General features: G+C 42.4%; 1 long non-coding RNA gene across 1 annotated transcript in view; it reads left to right on the top strand.

Annotated features, from left to right (window-relative positions):
* The first annotated feature begins 19854 nt into the window (after positions 1 to 19854).
* LOC144819738 (uncharacterized) overlaps positions 19855 to 20700 on the top strand; it is a 30696-nt gene continuing 29850 nt past the window's right edge. Inside the window, exon 1 of the long non-coding RNA XR_013607542.1 lies at positions 19855 to 19881. This is a non-coding gene — a long non-coding RNA (uncharacterized LOC144819738). The remainder of the gene's footprint in view (positions 19882 to 20700) is intronic.

Genomic DNA, 20700 nt, shown 5'->3' with positions numbered 1-20700 from the left:
CTCTTTTGGCCCCTCGCCTGACAAACACTCCCCTCTCCTGACAGAAATCCTTGAGCTGGGCCACAGTATAGGTCTCCAGCTCTGACATTTCGAATTCCATCTTGTCAGTGAAAAGTGTGGACCACCACCCCGAAGTAGGTGACCAGGATAAGAACTTTGAGGGTCACTTCCACCCACCTCCAGGAAAGAATTTGGAAAAAGCAAAACGTTGAATTTGAGGGCCGCTAGGAGAAAACTCCGGGTGTGTACCTGTGGTGCACACTGAATTATTATGTGGTTCAAAACAAGCACGGCTCGCAATCCCACCCGCTTAGCACCAATTTTATGTTGGACCTGCGATAGGCAAGCCCAGCACAAAGGGGGGTAGCTTGGCTTGAGTGACAAGGCGGTAGAAGGCTGTTGTGTTAAGCCGGCTATGACCAAATAATAACTCCCTGAACACCACACAAAAAGAAGGACACCACACCACTGTTATAGAAAAATACGTTTCGTTTATGTAAAAGTTCTCTGGGTTTGAAGGAAGTTCACTTAGGTAATCGCATTCACATTTCTTACATGGGTTTGATTAGCTGTGTACTGGTTTCTCAGGAATAAATAGTTGGACTCTAATAAATAAATATACTGGATAAATATCAGGATTCAATACATTAGAATAAATATCAGCAATGACTGGAATAAATATCAGCAATGACTGGAATAAAGATCAGCAATGACTGGAATAAATATCAGCAATGACTGGACAGTTTCCTAGCAGGTTAGATACTGATCGTTTCACATAAATATCACAGGGTCATTCTGGTATCGCTGCCACCAATTAATCACTTTCAGGGTAAACACATTACGTTTGTCATTCAATGCGGAATGCGTGCTCTTACAGTTTTTGAAGTGTTCACGGGTTCGGGCTCTCTGGCACAAGATACGCGTGATAATCCCTTAGTTGCACTCACAACTCATTGCGCGTATATCTGGAAGATAAAGGCATAAAATGACTACGGCAATTACACTCCGCGGCCAGCCGGTTCAATGCTACTGCTGCCGGAGGAGTCTGTGCGCTTCTGTCAGCGCAGGCGGGGTTTCCGAAGGCGGCTCCAGTTCACGAGTCTTGGGACCGTCGAACGGGCTGCCGGAGGGGCCAAAACACCTGCGCGCACAGTTCAAAATGAGACCGCATCACAGTTCCACAACAACGCTGCAACTTCAGGGGTAGAGACGGCCCACCTCACTTCGGCGGCGCCGGTAAGCGCTCCAGTCAGTATGGCACTTCTCCCAAGGGCGAAGGGGGGTTCCAGGGGCTCCGCGATCCTCCCTCCGAGCTCACTCACGGGGGGGGTTCCCGCCCACACACCAGCTCCCAAGTCACTCGGGCAGGGCAGAGACAGTAATCTCGCCCAAATGATGGCCAGCCTTTCCCCGCCCCAGCGCAGCACCTCACCTTCTATCCACAAACAGCGCGTCGACGGCGGTGGGTTCGGAGACGTCCGAACGCCCGCCAGGAGGCACTTAAGTTGAAGGTGGCACTTTTAAGAGTTGCAGTTGCGATCTCACCACTGGGGGGCGGGGAGGCTCTAACTATGGCCAAAGTCTCTGAGGGGCAATTGGGCACTCGCTGACCAGGCGCTGAAGGCTAGAGGTCACTGCTCACGCTTCTGACTGGAACGCCAGTCAGGGTCCACGCCAGCAACCTCTGCTGCTCTTCTGCCTGCGCTATCAGCTGCCTCAGGGGGTTAACAGGGCAGGTGTCAATCTGGGGTCAAGTCCTCTTCTTCTGGTGTTCTTTGATCATTCTCTTTTATGGCCGCCAGGGACTGGGCCTTTTATAGCCCGTGCCCTAGGAAGCCAGCACGAGCCAGAAGGTTCTAGAACCTTCCCTGGCTATATCAATGACATGGCCCTTTCAAGGTATCTTTTTGGTCATTAGGAGCCATCATACTGGGCTTCCTAAGGCAGCCATTTTGTGTACTTGTAACTCCTGAGGGGATTCCTGTCAGGTTTGCAGGTTACACAAAGTGCGCCAAAACCTTCAAAGGGTCAGAGGTCAGAGGGGCTCCAATGGGAGTCACTCTCATAGGGGACAATGGTGTCCACCATTTTAGGGTTGACAACCCCAGTTGGTTATGCCACTGGTTCCGTCAGGCGCCTTGTACATAGGTGCCAGGAACTTGGTGAGCAACTGGGCATCAAAGAGCATCTAGCCCAATGGGACAACACACAAAAAGGTCCTGGTAGACAAAGAAAAAGCGACAAATTTTAGGAGGCACGGGGGAACAAAATAAATCATAGTGTGAGGGGACTCTCAGAAGCAGACAGGTCTAACAACCTGTAAACACACATAGGTCATTTAATGGGGGTAATGGATGGGCAACCCGTGGAGCAGGTTGATGCATTTACTTATCTAGGCATCACCCTGCATAAACGACTTAGCTGGACGCCGCATATTGACACCATGGCCTTAAAGCACATGCAGTTGGCCAGAGCCATGATAAAGGAACATAAAACATCACTGACTAAGCCACTTTACCCCAGTGCTGCACATCTATAGTTCAAAGGCACTGAGCTCAGCTCTGTATGGTGCCGAGCTATGGGGCTTCGAGAAAATGCATCCTCTAGCTGTCTCCGAGAATAAGTTCCTGAGTGGGATAACAAGCCTACCTCAAAGTACCCCCTTGCTCCCCCTGCGCTATGATTTAGGCAGAAAAGCCATAGTAGACCTTGCAAGGCTACGCCCTATCTCTTGTGGGGTAGAATCTGGCGTACCCAAGAATTGGCCATCTTTGCAGACGGTCTTAAAGATATAATGGAGGCAGATCACTTCCACAAGATTGGCTGGCTACGCAACATCAGATCATTACTACAAACTGTATTTTCAGTTTAGAGCAGGCTGCTTACCGTTGAAGTCCTTTACCGCTGCATGGTCCACTGCGGCCGATGACAAATGTCCAAACTGCACTGACACTGAAGAATCATACGCGCATGTGCTGTTTGTCTGTCCGGCGTACGCTGCTCCCCGCAAAGCCTTGCTGACACCTATTTGTAGGAACATGGGTACTCGCTTGTCGAGTGTAGCAATGAGAATATTGTGATCTGATCCATCAGTCCCGTACGCAGTATCAGTGGCAAAGTTTTTTAGATGGATGTGGACAATTAGATATCGGCTCCTTTAGTACCTCTGTAAATAAAGTCTCCTACCGATAATATTATTATGCTATATTTTAATGCTTGGACACTTTTTTAAACTATCTATCAATTAGTAGCATTCATTTTGTCTATTAACATATAGTATATGCTCTTTGAATGTGTTTGATTCTCTCTTTTTATTCAAATTTTAATATATTTTTTTTTTTATAACTTGGAAACTCGTTTTTATGTGAATTGCTTTTATGACATCAGTCAAATAAAGCTCATGTTGACTGAAAGTTAAGCAAGGCCCAACCTTAAAAAAAAAAACTTATGAAAAGCCGTTTTTCGGAAAGGCAAGAGTCAGTTTCGGTCATGATCAAAATGGTGGCCAAAGATAAAATAGTGCAGCGAATGCACATTTTTACATGAATAAGTGCATAATCAAAACAGCAAAAACTATTTTATTCTAACAAGGTCTGATGCCGGAGACAATTCAGATGCCTGTCCTTGTGTTGCATCGCACTGTAAGAATGATGCTTGAACACCTAGATCCATTCTTAGTTAACCTGATGCACATGTTGACTGGCTTGAGTGCAAAGAAATAAAATGCTCAGACACTTTGGGAATGGGTCTGGCTCAACAGCAGTGCTCACAGGCAGTACAGAGGCCAACCACACAATCCAGCCTATGAAAGCCAACTGCCCCTTAGACTTTAACGGGGCTAACTGGGCTATTTCTGGGGTGATTGGGGAAGGCACATTGGCATTCAGCTACTGCACTGATAAGCTGGGCTTTTCGCGGATAGTGCATTATCTAGTGGGTTCTTTTCTGTTGCATACCCCACTTTACAGTTTAAATGCCTAACAGGGCAAACCACCAAATCCAGCGCAAAGTAGCACGAACATACTTCAAATCATTATTTCATATCAAAACTGCCTCCCATAAACATAGTCCTGGTATTCTTTAGTCTTTATTCAGTGTAATAAGTCCCATAAGGTATCACATACTTCCTCATCAAGTCATAGGGGAAGGGCAAATCTGTGTGGTGAGCACGAGATACTACCTTGTGGTGCCAGAGGCTCAATTTCTCAGGTGTAGTGTCCCATGTATCAGAACATTATATATTATAAGTGAGTCCACTGGTATTTTGAGAGCATATGAATGCTATACCCTCCCACGCCTAATGACTGGGTACTTTTATACTCAACAGAGCGGAGCATAACCGCATTTGTACATTTCTATTTACATGTTTGAGGCTAGTGGTTTTGCTTACACATTTGGATTTGTCAAGAGGTTCTCTTTGTGCTTGACCACCTTGATTAGAAAGTTGTGATGTTTTAACTCTCAAATCTCTTGTCCCTCCATAAGGAGAGAAAACACAATTAAAATGATTTGAAAATCCATCGTATTTTACTTTGCTTGCTTTTCCACATTTCCACAGTTCGCTAGTCACATGGATGATGAATCTGATGTTGAGGAAGAGACCATCCTTATCCAAATCGCTCAGCTCCTCAATACATTTGCATTACGCCATAGAAATACTGATGAGGTAAGCGAGGAGGATGTGAAACAAGGTGGGTCATTTAACTAGGTGTATAGAAAATATAAATTGCAGAATGTCCAAAGACTCCTAAATTCCCAGGTGATTTTCACTATCCTCCGGCTCACATAAAAGCACATTTTTGTAAAGCTCCCTCTGCTGCAGGGTTGTATGTTGGAACCATTCAGGCATTTATCACACCTGCCTTAACAACGTGTTCTGAACTATGATTGCATGTTTGAAACGCATTCCTTTACCACAGAAGTCGTTACAATGAATTGCCTTAGGGAAAGCGCTGGAGTTTGGAATAGTAAAATTTACTATTCCAACTCCATTATGTGCAACAGTAGGGAAAGTGTTGGCGTTAAAGTCCAAAATTAGTCCAAAAACGCTTTCCTTTAGGCAAGTCATCACAACTACCTGTGTGGTAAAGGAATACATTGTAAAGACGCATTAGTGAGTTGGATCACATTGTTAACGCACAAAGTGGTTCGAGACACGTTGTAAAGGTTGTGTCCTCTGATGGAGGAATGGAGGTCTGCTGTCCCATGCAGTACTTACCAGGGTTTGGAGCATTTGTACAAGAGCACCAATTGAATCCTACCTCATTCATTTGAATGAGGCAGGAGGGTTTGCAACTACTTCTAAATAGACTGAAATGAGACTTAATGGTACATCAGTCATATTGCATAACATTGCTACTCAATTTGCATCTCCTATTTGCTACCTGCCCCATGATACATCAGGCACCAATATTTCATATCAACAGGGTTTTTCATTCCCAGCCATTGCTTTGCGTATTCTGGCACATTCCTAAAGATGATTCTATGAAGATTCCAACCGATAATGAGCTAATTTGCAAACTTCAGCTCACTTGTAGGGTTTTTGGAAAGTAACATGTTTCACACATTCTCTGCACATAATGGGTTCATTCTGATTGGATGCTGAATACCAGATTGTAGCATTAAACAGGGTTAGTGCTACATCAGCGTAATACTAGGCATCTGCCTTGGACCCCATCAGCGAGGAATTGTATCAGCAAGGGGATGAATCAAATATAGCCCCATCTCTTGGAGAGGGGAGCTTGCAAAATGCCCCATGAACTAAATAAAATGCCGAACCCTCCCACCAGCCATGATTGTTTATCTGTGGGAATAAAGCCTTATTAGATGCTAATGATACAAATAACATGTTCACCACTCTTTCTTGCAGGAATTTTGGAAAGAGATTTTGCTCTACATGCTGGAAGAGGAGTATACTTCATCTGTGCCAGCACTGTGCCAGATGGTACTTGTTGTGGATAAGAAAGCAAGCATCAACTTTGAGGAATGTGGTGAGTCTTAACCATCCTACTCATTGATACTGTGGGAACTAACATTGAAGGTGGTTAATGCTTCCTCCTCTCCCCAGATTCCCTCATATTTAGTAATGATCTGGCATGAGGTGAAGAACCAGTCCATTAGCTCAGGAGTTTTGGTACTATAGTATGTGCATGTCATCTTTTCAATAACAGTTTTTGCTCTCCTTTTAGTGATATATGTATCTGTGTTGATGTTGCTGCTTTCTATATAATAATAAATCTTCATTCGGAAGTAGTCACATCCATAAAAGATTTAAAAATATATCAAATATAACTATAAGAAGAACTTCATTACATTAAAAGAGATATTGTGCAAATTTGCATGGTCCAAGCTGACGTCAGTCGCATCTTGAGCTTCTTGTTCTAAAAGCAGCCCTCAGGAAATTTGTGGCAACAAAAAGGGTATGGTTGTTAGGCAAAAGCTGCAAATACATTACTACAACCCAGTCTTGTCTAAATTTCATGGCTTCTAAAAGGGGCCTAAGAATCAATCCCCTGGGGTGGGGAAAATATATATATATATATATATATTTTTTTTTTTTTTTTAAGTCCTCATCAAGCAGAAAAATGTCTTAGAGTATGGAGATGTCGGAGGCCCCTTTATCTCGTTTGGATCCGTTCCAAAACGACCGCCTTCTATCTCTCTGGGGGAACTGCTTGCCTTGTCCCCTGGGGCCCCCTTTTTTCCATATCTAGGTACACGATTTTTGGAAGTGGGGTGAGCTAGTCATTATGACTACTCCATTCAAGACTCTGCTTGAAATTGTTGTTACTTTTGCCTTAATCATTGGATCCCTTAGATGTTGCCAAATTGTATTTTTCCCAAATATTCCAGAACCTATTTTTCTTACTTTGCCTTCCCTTTTTATCCAGATTATATACCCTAAGTACTGAATTAAGCCAATCAGGGTATCTTGGTGGAGATTGTTTTATCCAATTAATACAAATTTCCCTCCTAGCTAGGAGAATCCATAAAAAGAGGATTCTTTCTTTGTCCTTTGACGCATTTGTGGCATGCAAGTTATTTCTAACCCCAAAAATAATCAAATCAATGCTTACCTCCACTGGTTGTTCTAGTACTTCTGAAAGTGTCCTACCGATCTGGCTCCAGTATTCCTCTAGCATCGCACAATCTTGAAACATGTGGAGGTCGTCTGCTCTTTCTATTCCACATTTGGGGCATTTCTTTACTGTATTGTTTTTGAATTTTGACAGTTTTTTTGGTGTCCAATATGCTCTGTGGATTGTGAATAAGTGATTTTTTTTCAGAAGAGCAGATTTTGCCACTTGTCCTGCGATGTTGTTTGAGGATTCCCATAGTTTTGTAATATCGAGCTCTGGCATAGATTTGCACCAGATGTCATGAGGGGCTTTATATTCTTCCTCACCAGATCTTATCAATGCCCAGTACCAGTAGGCTATTTCTTTTCTAAAAGGTTCTGCATCCAGAAGTTTTCGTTCGATGATTTCATCCCCTTGCATATTTTCTTTTACTCCTTTGATCCAGCTATTTAGTTGGTAATACTTAAACCTTGATAAGGTTCCCTTGGTTTCTCTGTCTAGTATCTCCCATTCTATGATCTTGCTATCACTTATCAAGTTACCCCAGTAGTTTATGTTAGCTTCCTTTAAGGGATTTATATGGGTGTCTTTTAAGCAATCTGGAGTGCCAGGGGAGTCCCAGATTGGGGAGAATTTACTATAATAGGGTATTGTCAGGGTGGTTCTAACATCGTACCAGGTTCTTGCTGCTGATCTTATCATCTTCAGTTTCATATTTTTTTAAAAATTTGGGTGTCCAAATTTATATAGATATTTGTCTTTCCTAGGACCGATTAAGGCCTTCCAGTGCATGGGCCATTTTTCGTAGATGCCCAACAGGGTCCTTATATTTTTTAACTGGAAAGCTTTACAATATTCCAAAATGTCTGGACTGGCAATGCCTCCTTGCATCTTGCTTCTTCTCAGCTTTTTCCAGCTGATCCTAGTTCCTTTTGAGGCCCAAATAAAGCTGGATAACTCTCCTTGCAGTTTTTTTTATCTCCATTTTGTTAAAATCAAGTGGGAGAGAGTTGAACAGATATGTGCATTTTGGAACTATCGTCATTTTAATTAAGTTTGACTTACCTAGGAAGGAAAGATGTAGGTCAGCCCAAGCCTTAAGGAGAGTTCTTATGTCCTTGTATATTCTCTTAAAGTTTAAGGCGGCTATCCCTTCAATATCTTTGATGTATTCTATCCCTAGATACTTTATTTTGCTCTTCACAAGGGAGTTCCCCGACAGGTTGTTCCACTCCATTATTTCAGATTTTGTTTGATTTACTTGGTATCCTGAAACTGCCCCGAACTTACTTAAAATGTTTTCTATTTTCGGCAGTGAGCTTGTTAAATTGCCCATGAATATCATTAAATCATCTGCAAATAGTGCAACTTTCTTCTCCCATCCTTTATGTGTGAAAGGTACTATCCCTTCTTCTCCCCTTAGTAGGCATGCAAGAGGCTCTATATAGAAATTGAACAATAGGGGGGACAGGGGACATCCCTGTCTAGTTCCTCTTTCTATCTGAATCCTGTCAGTGAGACCCTCATTTACCAAAATTCTTGCTGTTGGTCTTTTATAGATGTTTTTTACTGCATTCTCAAACTTATCCCCTAGATCGAACTTAGCCAGAATGGCATTCAGGAAGGGCCAACTGACCCTATCAAAGGCTTTGGCAGCATCGAATGTTATAACTGCCAAAGGTGTTTGATGATGAGTCGCGATGTCTATAGTGGCAATCAATTCATGTGATAGTTCCGTAATTTGCCTGCCCTTGATGAAGCCCTTTTGGTTTGGATGTATTAGGGATCCTGCCACAGCCCCTAATCTTTTTGCCAAAATTTGTGTATAGATCTTATAGTCACAGTTTAAGAGTGAGATGGGCCTATAGGAATCACATTTAGTTGGATCCTTACCTGGCTTCAGCAATATACTAACTATTTCTTCATTCCAGGATCTGGGGAGATCTTTATTATTAAGAAAGATGTCATTAAAAAGTTCAGTGAGAGGGGCTAACACAGCTGTTTGAAGAGCCAAAAAAACTTCATTTGGTAGAGAATCTGGGCCTGCCGCGTTCCCCCTTTTTAGAGCCTTTATTGCCTCAGAGACCTCTTTCTCAGTAATTTCTTCATTGAGATCTAGCTTGTGGTCTAGGGATGCCTTTGGGATTTCAATCTCTCCTAATAGGCTCTGTATTTCGTCACTGGAGCAAAAAGATTCTTCCGTGTATAGATTTGTAAAGAATTCTGCAAATTCTTTCCTTATTTCATGGTTTTCTGAGAGTATACCTTGCTGGCTCACTTTTTGTATTTTGTTTATCCTATTCCTGGTTCGCTCAGTTCTTGCTTTCCATGCTAGGATCTTTCTGCACCCTTCACCGTACTCATAATGCGAAAGTTTGCTGGCCTCCCATCTTTCTCTGACTGTTGTTTCCAAGTAGTCATTCATTTCCATTTTCTTACTTTTTACTTTGACTTCTAGTTCCTCTCTCTCTTTACCGGTACTGGCCCTATTCAGCTGTGTATTGAGTTCCATTAATTCTTTCTCAATGCTTTTTACCAAAGAGCTTTTCTCTCTATTTTTGTAGGCCATTATGTTCATGATTTTCCCCCTAATACATGCTTTATATGCATCCCAAGCTATTTGCTTTGTTGTTCCTTCTTTGTTTAAATCACAAAACTGTTGAGTTTCCTCTGTTAGTTTAACTATGCAGGCTTGGTCCAGAAATATTTTCTTATCTACTGTCCATCTTTGGGGGATGGAAGAGTTTATTAGCGTCAAGTTGAGTTTTACCGCGGAGTGGTCTGAGAGATGTTCTGGTGTATGTTCTACCTTTTTTATATATTCAGTTAGACAACTGCTGACCAAGAAAAAGTCAATCCTGGAATCGTGGCCAAATCTCTTATTTTTAAAGGTAAATTTATGTTGTTTATTCTCTTTTTCTTTCCAGATATCAACTATCCCTAAGTCCTTGATGCAAATTCCAAGCCACTCTCTCATTTTTGGTGTTGGAAGTGATTTTCCTATTGGATATCGATCTTCTTTTGGGTTTAGTAAAACATTAAAGTCACCTCCCAATATTATGGGTGAGTCAACCGTCATAAGTGAGAATACAGATTTTGAAGTGGTTCAGGGTCGTCGATGTTTGGACCGTAGTAACCCACCACTGTGTACATGTTGTTATAAATTTTTTGCTTTTACACTCACTCATCTTCCCTTCATATCTACTTCCGAATTTTCAATGACTGCTTTAGAGATTTCTTGGAAATGACTGCCACTCCTTTTACATTACAAGTCTGGTTTGTGGGAATACAGTGTTCTATCCAGCTTTGGCTTTTGCATATAGGCTCCCATTCCTCCTTAGTTAGGTGAGATTCTTGAATTATTATTATCTCGCAATCAATATTTTTCAGATACTCCAGGATTTTTGCTCTACGTTTTCTTATTTGCAGTTCATTTACATTCCAAGTTAGGACGTTGAGCGTTTTTTCTTCCCCTCCTGAACTTGTATTAATCACCCTCGGTCCAATTTATACTTTTAACTTGGTGACCTCTCGACTCCCCATAGCTTGATTTTAGGACTTTATTATTTTTTTCATTTTTTCCCCCAATTTGCTCCCCGCCTTGTGACATACTTTTTCTTTTTCTTTTTTTTGTTTTTCCTTGGTGAGCATAGCTGTGTTTAGTTCCCCCCCCCCCCACCCCTGGAGAAGCCTCCCTTTTCTTTTCTCCTCTGGGCATACACTACCCATTTTGAGCTCCCTGCCTTTGGGTACAAAATTGTGCATTTTCCTTTCCCACTTTCAGGCATTTGTCAAGACCTGTTGACATATAATATTATTGTTTAGATGCTTAGTTGAAGATTATTAGTTATTGATTAGGAGTGAGAGTGGGCGCGAGAGTGGTCTTCCTGCTGGGTCTTGATTTGGTCTATGAGGTTTTTCACCTCTTTTGGATCCCTTATATTGAACATTTTATTGTTCCACATGATCCTTAATGAGGCCGGAAAACGCATTTGGACGTTTGCACCTAATGCTTTTAGTTGTGGCATGTGCTGTCCCAGTTCCCACTGTCTGTCTTGAGTGGTTTTTGAGATGTCCGATCTAATCCTACAAGACCATCCATCTTTTGAGAATGAAACCGCGTTTAGACCCTCCTTTGTTTGCCTTTTCTAAAGGGATCACGATGTATCCTTTGGATATCTTCGGCAAGATTGGTGGATTTGGTCCAGGGAATTAGTTCTTCTAGAAGCTGGACTGTGAAACCCTTTATATCTTCCCCTTCTAAGCCTTCGGGAATATTTAGTATTTTTAAGTTATTTCGTCTGGCATGATTTTCCATAGACTCTAGCCTCTCGCTGATCTCCAGTTCTCTAGTTTTAAGTGTATTTATCTCTTTATGATTTGCTTCCGTTTTCTTGTTCAGGGTTTCTATTTCTCCTTCTACATGCGTAACTCTATCGATAAGAGTATTTCTTTTTTGGTCGAGTGTCTCACATGTTTCTTGAATCTTTGTCTGGTTTTTTTCAGAAATTGCGAATTTATCTCTTAGCTCTCTCATCATTGCCCCCATCTCTCCTAATATCTTATCCGCCTGAGGCTCGTTAGAGTAGTCCGCACTGGTGCTGGGCTGGGTACTGTTGCTGTTACTGTTGCAACAACTTTTGGTGTGAGCTGTTTCTAGGCCATGGTCTTTTCTGGGTGGAGATGCTTGGTCTTGTGCTTTTGTGTTTCTGGTATCGTTCATCTGCTCTTCAGGCTTACTACCTCTTTCTGGTTCTTGATCTTCTACAGTGACCAGTGCTTGATATTTGTTGCTTGTTGGTACTCCAAAGCCTCCTATTTCAGGCTTCTCTGCCATCGTTATAGCTTCGCTTGTGTTTGGTACTGCTGGGAGCTCTCTGGTCCTCTCTTTACTCGTACTTTTTTCTTGTACTTTAAAAAACGATCTGAGTGATGGTGTAATTTTTTGGGTACTACACAGCCCAGGCTTTGCTAAACTGAGCCGGGTTGCACTTGAAAGAGGAGCTTTGCATTTTTTATTTCTTCTTTTGGTTTCTTTGGGGGTAAGGTGTATCTTTCCTTATCCTTATTTTTATCACTATCACTGGGCTGGCTAGGATCTCTAGAATCTTTAGGATTTTTAGAGTCCTTATGGTCTTTAGTTACTTTTATACTTTCCAGCTCTTTGATGGATTTTGTATCCAAATGTCTGTTCTTTGAGCTTCTCAAGCTATACCCACCTCCAGTATATCTCTCTTCTGCCAAGCTTTTCTTTCCTACAAGGGTGGCCTTAGATATTTCCAGTTTTTCTGTCATGTAGGTTCCACCTTCCACTTTTTCCCACTCTCCTCTCTTCACTGCAGCTTCCTGAGCTAGTTTCAACGACCCCTTAGGGTCCCCAGACTCACAACCTTTTACGTAGGAACAAAAAAGGGTGTCTCTTACCGTGTCTTTCTGTTGGTCTCCTTCTGTCCCTCTTCCTTTCAATCTTCCTTTCAGTTTTTTAAAGGTGCAGTCATTAAGTCTAGTGCTGTTACATTTTATGGAATAGTCCGAGGTGGATATAGTGCTTCCCCTAAAGGAGACGCGATGAGCTATGTTGGTTTTTTTCTGGTGTGCTCCGGCTGCTTCTGCCCACACTACAAGCGAGCCCCGATCCACAGGGCTTTGAACTTCGTGTGACTCCAGTGCCGTGCAGTTCACCCTTTCTCGACCGGGTGTCAGCCTTGCCTCATTTGACTGATCGGTCGTGCAACTCACTTTAACTCAGCTTAATTTTGGCAGGCTACAGTCGTTTTTTATAACTTCAAAAATTCTCAGCAAGCAGTGCAGCGCAGATACAGATGTGAGGTGAGTAGTCCAAATCAGTGCAGGGCCCACACATTGAGAACAATTATGAAATATCCTCTCACTGATCGTCTTGCGCAGTTTTTTCAGAGTATTCAGCTTTCAGTTTTTACCCCCGTTATCGGCTCCTCAAGTGAGCCTCTTCAGATGAGCCCCACAGTTCCCCTTTTTTTTCTGCACTCTACCACCTTCAATCCCTGCGGAGCCCCGAGCCTGTAGGGTCGAAAGCAGGGAGCACCGATCAGCTGGGCTCCGAGGCTGCTGTTTCCGTCACGAGAGAATGGAGATGCAGGAGGTGAGGCCACTTAACAGCTGCGTCGCTTCCCCTGGGTTTTCGAGTTGATGAAAGGGTAATGAAAAGTAACCTTGGGCCCCTTAGACCTCGAGCTGGTGCCTCTTCTCCGACTCCGACCCCCAATTGCAGGCAGGCCGCTCGCGGCACTCACCGGTCAGGGCACCGGGTTTCCCCGTGGATGTAGACGTGGATGCCAGACACAGAGGCCAACGCCGATGCGGACACAGGTATAGACACTGGCTCTGGCGATTCAGGGTGATTCAGGATGATTTAGGGTCATTGCGAGCAGCACAGACACCGCATGAGACAGTAGTCGATTAATCTTCGGCTCCGGTGGCCATTTTAGGCAGAGCGGTTCCCTCGGGCAAGGAGCTCACGACTGAGCTCTTCACTCAGCCGCCATCTTCTCCTCCCGTGGGGAAAATATTTACATAAGAAGAAAAAGTTTAAGGTGTCCTGTGGAGACCTGTCGTTGCAGCCACAGGACCCTCTCACGCTTGCAGGTAAATAACCAGACTGGGACACCAGTAGACGGTGGAGCAGATTGAATCTAAAACGGGTTACTAAAGGGTAAATAGATAGTTCTCCCTTCCCTGCACTGACTTATCAAAACATGTCCTCTCACAGTTGGTTGCATAAGCTCAGTATTTTCATGATGAGCAGCGGTGTGTTTAAAAAAAGCTCCTTGACTATTCTCAGGTCTTGTGGCCACACTGCGTCACATTTCAGAAAAATATTCGCCCTGCTAAGAGCCATAAAGGACTTTTTTACATACTGTAGCAAGGGGATTTCAAGTGTATGAACTAGTGACAAACAGTATAAGATAATCAAGGGGTTAAACTCGGCCTCAACACTAGATGTTGCTTAAAATATATATTTCACTAGTTATGAAGACCCTATTTATGAAAAGTGAGTTTTTAAACATGAACTGGGAATTATGACTGCTCCTGCCCTAATGACAATGCTTTTACTGAACTAAGAGGCAAGCCAGGAATCATGTGCTCCCTATTAATGGCCTTGCTTATTGTTATACAAGGAGAAAACATTTTGTCTAGTAAATAAAATGTTTTATAGTACATCGGAAAAAGGGAACTTGCATATTTGAAGGTGCTTTCTTATGTGATAATAACGGAAAAGGCGGCTCCTTCAGACAAAATATTTGTCCAGGGTCACACAACTGGAGACCAGTTCCCGGGTCAAGTACATTACAGTTAGGTCGAGTAGATTATTAAAGTTACTTGACCTGTAGTTCTAGTAACATTTTTATGATTTTGTGAGCCCTGCTAGACCATATCATCACCCAACACAACAAAGGTTTCACTGCCACCAAATCCGCGATGTAAGTAACTCCTAGTTTTTCATGTGTGGCAAACGAGTGGGTGCCCTGTGGGACCTTCAAAATTTGTCTCAAAAACGTATTTTGAGCGACCTCTAACTTGCTGGCCGCAGTACACCACCAAACCTCCCTACAGAACAAGACCTTGAAGACACATATGGACTGCTATACCTTTAAAATCACATCAGGGGACCAAGAACCCAATCTGTGGACATAGTTGTCAATAGCTCCCAAAGCTTTGTGCATGTCGCACAACTTTCCCTTCATCAGTTGTCTCCAGTTGAGTTTTGCGTCCAATAAAATTCCCAGGTAATGAAAAGCCGGGACCTTCGTTGAGGTGTGAACACCTGCCATAAAAGTTTTAGATCGAGTTGCCAGAAAGCCAACTTCCAAAAGTGTACGATTTTGTGAAGTTTGGACTACAGGTCCAGCCCGTCCATAAAAGAAACAAACCCATTGATAAAGACTTGGAGGCCCATTGGTGTGCGGTCCTTCAGCACCGCATTGTCAGTGCATAAAAGAACTAACTGCTTTCCTGCCCACTGGTGGGCAGTTAGGCTGTAATGAGGATAGGGAAGCTTATAAACGATTAATATAGACAGTTAAAAAAAAAGGGGGCAAGAATTCAACCTTGGTGGACCCGCCTACTGCAGTTAACATACTCTGAGAGGCCTGTTCCCTGTGAATATCTGACAGCTGCTGTAGTCTGGACATGAAGGTTCATTAGTAAAGTTCCGATAGTGGGCTTGACTCCCAAGGAACTAAATTGACCCGGTCAAAGGTAGACGTAAGGTCCATAAAGCCTAAAAACTGCGCCAGGTTGAGCTACCATGTATTTGGACACTAATAAATAGAGGTTAAGACATTGAGCAGTGGTTGAGTTTCTAGAACTTAAACCAAACTGCACCTCAGAGATTATTCTGTTTGTATAGGCCCAAGCAGAAAGCCTAGTCAGTAAAACGTGACCCAGGCCCTTAACTGTGGAGTCAATGAGGAAAATGGGGTGATAGCAGTAGGGGTTATCCTTATCCCCCTTCTTGTAAATTGGTATAATGGTGGATGTTGGCTGAGAAGGCGGCATCCCTTTACTTGCTGCTTCGTTTAACACCCTGGTCAAAACTGGGGCCCACACGTCTATTTTTTCCCGGAAAAGATCTGGAGGGATCAAATCGCGTCCAGGCATCTTTATCCAGGACAATCCCTTGATGCCCAGGCATACTTTCTCCAAAGAGAAAGCACTTGATGTATCACCCAGGCCGGGTTCTATCTCATTAAGGGGCTATTCAATATATCCAAAGAAGTACACCCTTTCAAAGTGATCAACCCATTATTCCGGGGTAATGTGATGGCATAGCACAGGCCTTGATGCCTCCGCAAAACAGGGCCTATTTATGATCGGCCAAAAGAGTTTACTATCACCCAGCTCAGTCAATTGGCCTAATTTGTCCCATGCATGTCTTTGTATTAGACGCCTCCGCTCTTTCAATGTCTCCTTGCAATTATTACAGCAATTTGCCACTCATACTCTATTTCATGGAGGACTGCTTAAGATCTTTCTTCAGGAGGCCAAGGGCCCATGAACACTCGGCATCAAACCATTTCGGGTGTTCTGGGGCAGTGCCGGATATGGGCGCCATAAACAAGTCAGCGACCGACTGGGCGATGTTAATAAATTAGCTTGGAGTCTCTTCACCAGAGGCTAAGGGGTCTAAGCAGGTTAATATCTCCTGGCCTCAAGTTTTAAATAGGGTACAATTAAAAGTAATGGCTTCTATCTGTGACCAGCATAGATGCCTCCCCTGGTCGCTTAAAGATAATGTGCCCGGTGATATGGGAGGGTCCGCCGCCTTGTTCTCTATATACTTATTGTAGTTTGCCAGCCATAAAGTTACTTTCTGTTGGTTTCAGCTCTTCATCTGGTTATTACCCTCACCACTTAAATGCAATGTGCTGACTGTCTCAGTTTCCACACTCTGTGAGGCTACTCAGGCCTCTAATGGTCCTCTTCAAACCTAGGAGTATTCTTGCTCGCCATGGAGTTACCTATCTCTGGTATGGTGATCAGACCTTTCTGGGTAAGGTACTTATTTTTACGCTTTTACTTTAGTCAGTCGCAACATGGATGTATTTTATTTCTCTATGGAGTTACTTTTAGTTATGATATTTGACTCTGCAATGTTTCTGGTTCATTATTTTGGACTTCAGATCCAGACTAAATTGCTACTTATTGGCTCTCACTTGACATATGGACCTGATAGGCAGGGAGGCCTACTCAACGAGGGTAAGTGAAAATAATTATTTGGACTGACTCCAAGGTCAGGACGTAGATTTGCATCCGGTGGTGAGAACCTGTAATTGAAGACTACATTTCCAGAGCTCCAATTAGCACTCCCCACTCAACTTTCCAATGAACATGTTGATAAAGTGCAAGAAACCTAGGCAGATGGTATCATAGTCTATTTCTTTGTCACTCATGTAAAGGGTCCTGAGCAGAACAGAACAGGCAATTATGTACTCATTATAGCCTGCCCCCCAGGTGGTTAACATTATAGGAACATGGATATGCAAGAACATGTTCTGGTGTTCTCTTTCTTCTGGGATATCCACTGTCGCAGAATGACTCCCCTTCATCATGGTCCATTCAAGATGCAGGGCGTGTCCACAGCTCCTGTTGCATCCTCTCTTGTCCCACTGTAGTCTTCTGTCACTCAATGACAGCTTAAGCAGGACCAGTGCATGACAGCTTAGGTTCACCTACTGCAGCTGTCATTCCTTGACAGCAATCGCTGGGGTAGGGAGGTGAAGCATTGTAGCACAGACCATTGAGGTACTGTATACCACTAGCAGCACCCTTTGTGGTGGGGGTGCCTTTGTCAGTATCTGCAGGGACATTAAAGCATCCTCATGACCTCTAGCGCCTAATTGAAATACCACCCATCACCCCATCCTCTTCTTTGCAGATACTACTGTGTGTCTTAAGTGTGTGTGTCAGCCATATGTCTTCCTTTGGCAAGTGTTGCTCAGTATTTTATGGACTGAGAATGACATGTCTTCTTTTTTTTGTATCTAAACAGCTAAAGGAATTCCAATACACAGCCTCTTCATAAGATTGCTTGTGAGTATCAAATTCCGCCCCCACCATATTCCACCAGATCCCCCTCCTCAAGTTTTTTGCTGGCATTTCTATGCAACTTTCCCATGGAGAGCTTGCATTCAACTCAGCTTTTATCCTTTTGAACTTGATAGTTTTATTTCCAGTAAGTTGGTTATCAATAAGACATACTACTTACATCACACAGAAACAGCCAAAATGTTGTATTAAGTACTGTATAGAAAACAAGGTAGCATTTCCAGATGCTTTAAAGGCCAGTGAGTATTCACTTGCTGAATTCTTTGTTGTGGGTTTTCAGGTCATTTCTTCACATCCCCGCAGGGATGTCGAAAAGGGAACTGCTGTCTTGGCTCTTCTTCAGCGCCTGATTCCTGCAAACTACCCATTTTTAGCGAGGCTCATCAGAATGAAGATCCCCCCGCTGATAACATATTTGGAAGGTGAGTCCCCAAAGCACAAGCCATTGAGCACCCAATTTAAACAAGCATTAATGGCATTTCAAACAAGCATTGACAAAGCTATTATGCCTGGTGTTGGCTGCTAGTGTTTAGGCTTTGTCCACGCTTGTTTTTTTCACAGTTTTTGTAAGCTTTTACTGTGGAAAATCCAGGTACTCAAAAAGCCCACATTCCCATAGTAGTCTCTGGAACTAAAGAAAAATACTTTGTTTGTGGATGTGCTCTTTTTGAAAAAGCAGAATGCCATCACTCACAGTGAAGTTAGCTTAAGGCTGATTTGGCCCATGATGAATGCTGTGGAGGGCAGAAGAAAATGTGAATGATATGACACAATAGACCAACAGATGAGGAGGTCTGACTTAAAGCCTGTATAAGTAAGCAAGAAAAGTTATCAAAATGCATACAGTTTTGTTTGTAGCTGGCCGTACTCCAAACCGAATGGGGCATCAACAGAAACCTCTTTCAAGTTCTAGGTTTCTTCCTTATATAACAGAAAGGCTGTTAACAACATTGTTTTGCCAAAAATCACTAAATTACAGCGCTTCTGCCATGAAGCTCTTCAGTTGTCAGATGCAGCCTTGATCACATGAGGAAGCTGAATCTTGATTCAGTGTATATGTGCTAAAAATTCCGTAAACATAGAAAAAATACTTCTTCAATATATGCAAAGTCCTCATGATTATAACACTTCCCATTTCTGCAATGTCTTTTATTTCAATTGTGTCTTATTTGAACAACACAGTAATACCAATGCTTGTAAACTATTGAGCTTGAAACAAAGAACCCAGGTGGTGTCAATGCATAGGAAACCTTCCAAACCACATTAATAAACACTAAACACTCTCTCTGCTTTTGTATTAGAAGCAGGTATTATTCAGGCTACATGGTGGTTAGATTAGCCTTTTTGGGCATTGCATTGTTTGCATGATGAGTAAGGCTGAACAGGGCATTTCACAGCAATTAATATGAAAGAAAATATTAGATCTCTGGTCCAACCATATGTTGCAGCTAAAATGAATGTTTTAAATATTGCATAATTGAATCCTACTATGTGAGAATTTCACAGTGAGGAACATTTAAAAGAGTTGGCAATATTATGTTGTTAATAAATAAATTGATACATATTTCTGTTAGGATAGACATCCTCATTTTCTTAACTAGAAGACTTATATTTCAGCCTTTGTATACCAGATATCATGCAGAAGTGTTTTAATGTGTTTTTAAGGAAGATTTCATTACAAATTATAATTTCACTTAGATGAATTATGAAACGTTATAATCATTTTGGTCTTGGATATAATAAAGGAGTATTTTTCTATATGTATGTAATTTTAGAGCAGGAAAGCACTTTTTATATCTGAACCACGACGGCCATCCCCTATATGATCAAGGCTACATCTGACAGCCAAATGCTTAAAGGCTAAAGCTCTGTAATAAATAGATCAAGTGGTGTGGCGGCCTTTCGGTTATATAAGAAAGGATACCAAAATATATAGACCTAAAATTACAACCAGATATAAGGATGTAAGAGTGACATCAAGGGCACACGAACAACTGATGACATTGAATTCAATTCCCAGGACAGGCTGAGCCTGTCCTGGGACACTTTGAAGTGTGTGACTCTACATCTGCTAGTGCTTGGTATGTAAGCCCATGGCATTTGAAATGTTGCCTGCTGTTCACTTTTACTTACATATATTTTTTTCCCAACTGCTATTTCAGCTGCAACTGAAAGAACCTTTGACTTGGAACAGTGGAAATGCGCGCTTGTTTCAGTAAGGATTAATTGCTAATGAATGTCACACATGGCTCTTAACTCATTGTTTTCCATAACCACTCATTTAGAGTGAATATATGCAGATATAACATTCACCCCATCATAGTGCTGTTCTGCTATGTGGTTGCAATATTTTCACCATAGGCCCATTGTTTGTCTGGATTATAAAAAAATGTTTTACATGGATTGTGAATGGGCACAGAGAGGGAGAAGCTGTACTCGGTAAACAACATTTTCCTAGGTTGCAATATTTACCAGAAGCATTTAAAACTTCATTAGCCATATTCACACTCAGAAACTTGGGAATTACGTGCTTACTGCAGATAGTCCTGCATGTATCAGATTTTATCTCCATGTCTTACCCAGATAAATTACAGGCACTGCAGTGATTGCACAGGGTTAGAAATGTAGCCCCATGTTGGAAATCAGGTCCTCTGACTCTTTTTGTCCCCAGAATAGTCACTCTAGCACAACATTCTTCTTTCCCTGGATTGTCACAATATCACTCTTCCGGGTCTGCCAACTGCTTTTCACATCATCAGAATGTTTATATTCTGCAATCAGTTTGGCACGTGATCTATGCTCCCATATTCATCTGAATTGTCACTCTGTCACTGTTTTAGTTTAACCTTGTGATGGTCATGTTATAACTGTCTCTATTCAACCCTTGGTTATCGCACTCCTACTTGGTTCCTTTGTAACAGTGTATTCTTTGCCTGGTCATCACACTTCACTTTGCTTTTATTGTGCTCCTGTGATGTAATTTTCTTTTCCTTGTGTTCAGTCTTCACCCTTATTAACACAAAATTTTCATTCA

Source organism: Lissotriton helveticus, chromosome 2_1, assembly GCF_964261635.1.
Source record: "Lissotriton helveticus chromosome 2_1, aLisHel1.1, whole genome shotgun sequence".
Lineage (NCBI taxonomy): Eukaryota > Metazoa > Chordata > Amphibia > Caudata > Salamandridae > Lissotriton > Lissotriton helveticus.
The sequence above is the reverse complement of the archived record's forward strand: the minus strand, read 5'-3'. Positions and strand labels throughout refer to the sequence as shown.